Here is an 8,438-nt window from a genome sequence, read left to right as displayed (position 1 = left end):
TGGAGTCTGGATTCTTTTCTAGAATGTGAAGGCAATGACAGTCCTGCCAAGTGACATCACTGACATGAATGGATGACTTCAGTCACGTGACTGGATGACTTCAGTCACAGTCACGTGACTGGATGACTCCAGTCATGTGACTGGATGACAGTGTAGATGCCAATGTAGAGGTTGGGGAAATAGTCTCTGAGAATCCAGCTTGAACCAACGCCCTCCTTGTTTTTCAAAAACCCAAACAGCGACCATCAGTCTCCCTCCAATCCTGTACTTGGGTTCAATGTTGCTGTTCCATTTTGCAGCAGTAGGTGTCGCTGTGATACCAGGTTCAGTTCAAGATTCCCAACTCCAGTTCATGATGGTGACCTCAGTGGCCACAGTGGCAGGGTAAAATGGCGCTTCAGTGGATCATGTGGATCAACTCATGTTCCCATCTCTTATGTTAACGGTCAGTTTTGATCCACGTCTTCAATCAGCTGTAAAATAAACTAAAAACAATTTTCCATCATCCAAGTTGTTTCCCATCTCTTGGTTACCTTGTTAGGCTTCCTTATCCATGGAAATATTGATTTGAATATTTTGTTGTGGGCCTCTGGACCTTTTTTAGTCAGTAAACCCTCAATTTCAGTTAAAAAAATGATAAAATGAAACTCAAGAAAATCATATAAATAAACAAAAGGTTGTTGTGTTTCCCCACCATTACTGAGGGGTGTTAGAACAGTCTTTTAGTTCTTTATTTTAATATCATTAACTTTTGTAACATCCATGGTGTTATGGGTCAGTTTAGACCCTCATATATTTACTTCAAGAAAAAGGGAAAAAAGTCTTTTCTTCAGCAACAGAACTTTAATACAAACACAAAATGAAAAGCAGAAAAAGCCAGAACCCAAAATTTTGATTTGCAAGGTCAAAAAAACAACAACAAGTCAAGCAAATCAAACCAACAGAAACCAACAACTGGTTCAAAACCAGTAACAAAAAAAAACAGAGGAAAAGTCTCTGTGTGCAAGAACATGCATGTGTATGTGTGTGTGTGTGTTTAGATGCGTGTGTGTCAAAAACTGACACACTTTTGGACATGAGCCAACAGTGGTGGTGTCTGTCAAAGAGGTGGAGCTCTGTCCTTCACCTGCAAGATTTCAGCAGGCAGCTCAGGTCCAGTTTTCTTCACTGTGCCACCATGATAAGTTTCCTCCTGAGAAGTTCTTGTCCAAGGTCATAGCTGGTAAAAGAATTGTCACAGTGATACTGGGACCCTGCAGTCCAGTCGTCATATCCAGGACCACACTGGACATGGCCGTCTTTATTTGTTTTGTTGTTGTGCAATGTGAGAGAACATGACAGACCATTTTATACCAAAGACAGGCTGTGTGTGTGTGTGTGTGTGTGTGTGTGTGTGTGTGTGTAACCATGTTAAATTCTTTTAAATAAATAATAATAAATTTTCAACCTGCTATTATTTGTATGCTGTATGATTTCTGAAACCCAAGACTAACTAAGGTGTGCATACTGCAACCTAAAGTATGGTAATGAGGAGAATGATGAAAAATCCACAAGGTGATCAGAAAATAATAAATGTATTCAGGAAAACAAAATCATCTCTGAACATGTGTGATTGAAATATGTCAGTGGGACTGGCAGAATCTGGTTTTACCACAAAGTGTCTCATCCAGAGATCCAAAGAACCAGTAGAGCCTGTTCATCGTCCCTGGGTGGGCTCGAACCACCAGCCTCTCTGTTAACAGCCGAGTGCGCTGACCGATTGAGCCACAGAGACTCTGAGTCTCCTGCTTTTCATGAAGAGTTTTCAGGCTAATTTCAGAGTGTGAGGTCCACACTGCACATTTGAGGGAACATGAAGGACAGATGAGAGTCTGACTGTCATGGCGAAAGCCTTCAGCACTAGAACTGAAACAGCCCCCACCATCTTAACCCCACCAGACATCATCGTCCAGCCTCCAACCAGAGGTCCATCAGTTATCATGGGAGCCACATGTGGAGTCTGGATTCTTTTCTAGAATGAGACGGCAATGACAGTCCTGCCAAGTGACATCACTGACATGAATGGATGACTTCAGTCACGTGACTGGATGACTTCAGTCACGTGACTGGATGACTTCAGTCACATGAATGGATGACTTCAGTCACGTGACTGAAGTGCTGTGGTTCTTCTGATGAAGGGCGGCATGATGTTTGCTGTCTCAGGCTCCACCAAATGTCCTCTTTAGGACGCCACAATGTGGCCTCTTCAGTGCTCCATCTTCCCTGCATCGGAGACACAAGGGTTTCTCCTGGTGCCGACCCGATCATCCTTCTACCGAATGGTGCGGCGATGGATCCTCAGAGGACGCTGGGATCCTTCTTCTCATCAGTGCCACAGTTTTTCATGGAGGGAACAACAGGAGCGTTTTAGTCATGTTTTGCTCGGTGTTTCCTGCTCAGAGCATCAGGATCTGTGACGCCATCTTGTGGTAGTGGGTCATCATCTTGTTGTGTGATAGTGGATTCATTTATCTGCTATTTCAACACATTCAAGTTCATTATCCCTACATGTCAAAATACATTTGGTGTGGAGTTTTACTTTCTGGCCTCAATCATAATGTGTGCATTTTTCTTCATTAACATTTCTCAGCTTTGTAAGTTTATGATATTTTGTCTTCCTCTGTTTTCTATTCCATTGTTGTTGATGATTCTATTGCAGGTTTGAGTTCCCTGTTGACTGAAGCAGAAACAGGAACAAAAAGCTGGAGGTGGTCAGAGCTCCAAGTTGGGATGCTGATATTAAAGTAGGAGATGAACACATCCAGGTTAGCCATCACTCTCAGAACCTGCTACTTTACCTCTTCAGAATGTAGCAGCATAGCATAGCTTCATCTCACCAGTTAGTGGCCCACTTTGATGTCTGGGATATGAGGTTAAAGGTTCTTTACAGCTCTGAATGAAGGGTTTATAAAGTGTTAACAATGCCATGAATAACACAAGCATTCAGTAATCCTTGATAAAAGGAGACTCACCATCAAGTTGGACAAGTTGAAGAACAAAAGGACTTCTACACTATCACATTTATCCTCACTGGTCCATACTTGGGGACCTCTGTACTAAATGGAGAGTTGAAGAAATGGGCTTGTTGTGGCCCTGCGGTCCACAGACCTCCTGTACAGTCACCAAGCGCTAGCAGACACAATCGTAATGGAACCAATTATTTTAAAATGACAGTAACTAGTAAGAAATAAGGCATTACAGCTTTGAAGGAACTTGTCCAGCACTGGTTTGTGAGTGGCTGTTGTCCTGTATTGGCAGGAAAAACTCCTTGAAATGTCATGCAAGTTTTTTCTTCAAAAGAAATGTGTAAAACATTCAGTAATATCCAGGACCAAAGACAAGAGAGGGCAACGCTCCAGGAGTCTTTGATCTCTGAATTCTGTCTTTGAACTCTGAATTCTGTGCATTGATCTCTGAATTCTGTGCATTGATCTCCTGCTTCAGTCTTTGATCTCTGACTGATTCTAAACTAATCAAAGGATCACATCAGTATATTGGTCCAGTCTACAGATGGTGATTTTACCAAGTGCACTGCAGCAGTCCTTGTTGCTGTCTGCTGTTGTGTCACAGCAAAGTAAGGAAACAGCCTGACGGTCCTCAGGAGGAAATTCAACAACCTCCAAAGATGGAGGTGAACCTCGACCTGCTCATGTTTGCTGTCCTTGATGAATTTGGGCGGTACTCTGGTGCAGGGGTGAGCTCATTGAGATGATCTGGGAGCAGTCCTGATGTCAAATGGACAAAATGTTTTTTAAATCTCTAATGACTTGTTTGAACTGAACCTACCGGATCCTGTGGTGCCTGATGAGGAGACAACTTGGGTACAAAGTTGAAGAGGAGGGTTTTTGGAGGGGAGATGATTTTTTTTCCATTGTTGTAAATCAAAATAACTCCAACTACATGATAGAATTTTCTCAAAACGTTCTGACTAAGATGGATTCCAAACCAAACCATCTGTCACAAGGGAAAGTCTGCATGTAAACACACACATACACACACAGGAACAGCAGTTTAACATTGTTGGCAGGACTCGAACCTGCGCGGGGAGACCCCAATGGATTTCTAGTCCATCACCTTAACCACTCGGCCACAACAACTACACTCCCATGAACATAAGTAGAGGATAGTAGTAGATTTTTTTAATCTTCTCACAAACACAAACTATTTCACACTTACTCTTTTATAATTTAGTGACAAAATTTGTTTTGCTTTATTTTTTTGAACTGGAGCTTCCTGACAAAGTCAAAAAGCAATGAACAAATTCATGTGCTTCTTTGATGCATTTAAAACCTCCAAACAGGTCACACAGGAGGAAGGTTGAATCATGTGACCATCATTATAACAGCTGTTGACCTTGTTTGAACTATTTGATGGTGCTAAATATTGACAGCTTGCTAACATTAACTAGCTAACGTTGCTAGCTAGCTAATATTATTTTCCAATTTCAGGCCTAAATTTGGGATTGATTGTTAAAATTGTTCACCACACCTTTGTCAGCACCAGGTTTAGTCTTGATGATGTCATTGTAACTGCCTTTCTGATTCTAAAATATAATGCATCCAAGAATAAAAATGTAAAACTGCCCCTCCATGGAAATATCATATTTAATATATTGCAATATTCTTTTCCAGTATACTTCACTATACTTTTGTTTTATCAGAGAGACTTTAATGTCTGTCTTTGGTTTCTAAACTCTGACTCTCCTGTTATTGGTGCTGACTGAATTCTACCACCTGACAGACTGGGAAGGCTCATATTTGTGATGGATCCATAAATATAGGAAGGTCATGTTTCAATGAATTGGTGTGAGATAACTTGTTATTTTGTTTGTGGTTGTCATGGTGACTCGTGGTGTCGGGGCTCCATTGACGATGGCATTTTGTCGTGGTTGTGCACGTGTGCAACTCAAGGTGAACGTACTCACAGTTGATTGAAGCAACTCAGATCAGCTGTTCTGGAACCAGATACTCAGAGTTTCCCATCTCAGAGTGTCAACTCAGGAGTGATTGAGGAGAAGAGTTTCAGAACAGCCACAGTTGGGGGACTTCCATCCAGCCATCCATTTTCTTTACCTGTAAGGGAGTTCAGGGATCTGGAGCTGCTTCGTTCAGGTGGATCCAGAACACAAGATGGGTGTCAGTCAGGACACCAGAAGGAGACCAGCATCTAGAAGGGGAAGATGCTTTAATCTGACACTGTTGTGTCAACAGTTCTGAAATAAGAACAAAAATAAACAGTATTATTTCCACCTCATACTCCTGCATATATTCAAGTGAACAGGGAACACAAATTCATGCACAACTTCTCCTGTGTGTTCATCCACAGTCACTAAACAACAACCAAACCAAACAAAAGGGGGTTTGCTAGCGTGGCGTGCTGAGGTAGAAAGGAGCTGTACAAATTGAGTCCTTTTACCATTTCTTTCCTGGCTGCTTCTGGCAGCGCTGTCGTCACTTCCTGTGACAGTGGGAGGGAAAGGGGTCCCCCTTCAGAATAAGTTTTATAGCATTATGTTACTTCCTCTTCAATATGCCTTCAACAGACCAACTCACTAAACAGCTCAGTGAGGTAGTGTGGCCGAGCGATCTAAGGCGCTGGATTAAGGCTCTAGTCTCTGAGGAGGTGTGGGTTCAAATCCCACCACTGCCATTGTATCCTAGGTCACTGGAGAGGTGTGGCAGCCTCTCTGTGCTGGAGGGGTTGGCTGCTTTTATCACTCGTGGGAAGAAAATGTCCTGAACTTGAGGAGTTCTCCTCATCTTGAACTCACCAAAACAACAATGTGCACTAACGCTGAGCTGCCTTCAAGCCAACAACATCGGCACAGTGTAACCAGAGCCGCAGGCTCCTCCCAGTATATGCAACACTGCCAGTGACAAGTGATGTGGAACTAAATAATCTATAACCAAAAATCTATCACATGACAGGATAAAGGCACATTGAAAGAGTTACTCTTGCAAGACAGGTTTTGAGAAGGTTCACCAAAATAATATAATGTGAAACAATTTCTTTTTTTTAATTGGTTATCTACTCAGCTACACCAGCACCTGGTTCTACAGGCTGAATTAACTCCAGGACGTTGGCCAGTCGTGTCAGTTGAAACCTTATTTGTCCAAATAGCAAAAAAATAAGTCTGATTGTTAATGAAAGGTGTCATCATGGCTTTGAAACTGTGGTTGGGGACAAGACAACATGAGCACATTCATGGAAGAATAGCAATAAAAACAGGAAGTGTTAGTTAGCAAGCACTCACCAGGCTTTCACTATCATATTTGAGTCTAGTGGAACAAAATGGCTGCTGCTGACTGTGCTGCCTGGTGGTGGATCACTCTTTACCATCCTCACAGGCCTTGATGGAACCAAAAAGGCGAGTTCCTGGAGAAGATCTTCAAGGGCGTCGATGTTAAAGCGGTGCCCCAGCTGGCACCAGGCGCTGACCCAGGTCCTGCATGTGAGATACTGTCAGTTCTGTTCTGCCCTGCTCACAACCACAGGCTGGTGTTGAGGCCTGCAGCAACCAGGACCACAGTCACCAAGTGTATAAAGGCTGGTCATTGTGGCAGTGGGAGGAGTCAAAATGAAGACCGATCAATGTGAGCAGGACGTTACTGCAAAGGTAAGAAGAACTTGACCATGTTTCCTACAGTACCCAGGAGGCTTGGTCGTTGTTGGGAAGGAAGTTCCAAAAGCAAAGAGCAGACAGCAGGATATAAAAAGAAAAGATCCAGACACTAAAACTACCAGTAGAAACAAGATGAAATACTCAAAGCTTTGGAAAGATACTACAAGGTTGTATATACATTATTATATACACTACTATTCTCATTGACTCCTAAAGAGGGAAAGGAAGAATTAGAATGTGGATCATATGAGCTGATTTCAGTGTTAAGTCCATCCCTCCATCCACTTTCTATTCTTATCCTTTAAGGGTCACGGGGGGGGGGGGGCGATCCCAGGTGACATTGGGCAAGAGGCAGGGTTCACCCTGGACAGGTCACCAGTCCATCAGGAGAAATTAGGTGGCCGAAACTAAATCATTAGTCAGATCAAATTCAGATTAAAGCAAGAGTCTCCAGATCAAAGTCAGAATTCCTGATAATGTCATCAGGGTTTTGACAGTAACTAGAATTCTGACTTTGATCTCAGGAGGACATGACAGAAACACAATTGAGAAAAGTATATAAGACCACGGCGGCATGATGATGCAGTGGTTAGCACTGTTGCCTCACAGCAAGAAGGTTCTGGGTTTGAGTCCAGGCTCGGGTGCAGAATCTTTCTGTGTAGAGTCTGCATGTTCTCCCCGTGCATTCTCTCCAGGTACTCCGGCTTCTTCCCACCGTCCAAAGACATGTAATTTGGGAAGAGGCTGATTGCGTGTAGGTATGAATGGTTTTTCATCTCTGTATTGTTGGCCCTGTGATTGACTGGCAACCTGTCCAGGGTGAACCCTGCCTCTCACCTGTAGATGCTGGGATAGGCTCCAGCCCCCCTGCAACCATTAATGTAGGTGTTATTTGTGGTCTTTTGTTAATTGCATGCCACATGAAATTATTATTGGTCACTTTTCTAGCAACTGTCTCACAGTGGAAAGACAGGAACACTTCTACTTTTGCTGATGACAGTTTGTTCAACACTAAATTTCATCCAGTACCATAGTGTCAAACACTGGAACATCCACAGCACCTGAACAGGGAATTGAACCCTGGACCCTCAGATTAAAAGTCTGATGCTCTACCATCTGAGCTACTCAGGCTCTTTCTACAGCATTTAGACAGGAAAAGAAACACCTGTGAAGGTCCAACTGCTGCTTTCTTGACTTGTTCAATCCTCCATGTTAAAGTCCACCAGGCTTTTGATTGGCTCTGATTCTCTGTGGCAAAATCCAACAAGAGGCTCCAAAAATGTCTTGAATGTCATCAGAATGCACAGGACAAGATGTTCGTTTCCTTCATGTCTGCAGTTCCTCCACTGGAAAGTAAAGTCAATGCTGTTCCTCTGCTGAAACCTGGGATCGGACCAGGGACCTTTAGATCTTCAGTCTAACGCTCTCCCAACTGAGCTATTTCAGCTCTGAGTGAAGGCCCTGCCTCTCTCATTTTATAATCTCTTCCACTCTCACTAGAACTTAGAGAGGATTTGAGCCTCTGAAGTCATGACACATTGAACAGTTCTACAGGACCAAAGTGAATGAACTGAAGAAGCTTCTTGGAACTCTAAACTTCTTAACTCGCTTTCTCCAAAAACTGTGCCTGGACGAAGGCCGTTTCCAGCTGTCCTTCAAGCTGACGAGGGCCAAGTTTGATGACCTGTTTGGAGGATATCAAGGATGGACACCAACTACAGGCCCCAGGTCCGTTGACATGACTTCACTGACACCAGGGGAATGTCAACGCTGACAG

The 8,438-nt window shown here is 43.2% G+C and overlaps 3 non-coding genes across 3 annotated transcripts; all 3 read right to left on the bottom strand.

Moving 5' to 3' along the window:
* Positions 1 to 4,054: 4,054 nt before the first annotated feature.
* Positions 4,055 to 4,136, bottom strand: trnas-aga (transfer RNA serine (anticodon AGA)). Its single transcript has one exon. It is a non-coding gene; the product is annotated as a tRNA-Ser (tRNA).
* Positions 4,137 to 7,719: 3,583 nt separating this feature from the next.
* On the bottom strand, positions 7,720 to 7,792 carry trnak-uuu (transfer RNA lysine (anticodon UUU)). The gene has a single exon. It is a non-coding gene; the product is annotated as a tRNA-Lys (tRNA).
* A 243-nt stretch (positions 7,793 to 8,035) lies between these two features.
* On the bottom strand, positions 8,036 to 8,108 carry trnaf-gaa (transfer RNA phenylalanine (anticodon GAA)). The gene has a single exon. It is a non-coding gene; the product is annotated as a tRNA-Phe (tRNA).
* Positions 8,109 to 8,438: the final 330 nt, after the last annotated feature.

The sequence above is a fragment of the Aulostomus chinensis genome, chromosome 4, assembly GCF_037954235.1.
Source record: "Aulostomus chinensis isolate RoL2024-O1b breed Wild chromosome 4, RoL_Achi_v1.0, whole genome shotgun sequence".
Taxonomy (NCBI): Eukaryota; Metazoa; Chordata; class Actinopteri; order Syngnathiformes; family Aulostomidae; genus Aulostomus; species Aulostomus chinensis.
This window is presented reverse-complemented; position numbering and strand designations above follow the sequence as displayed.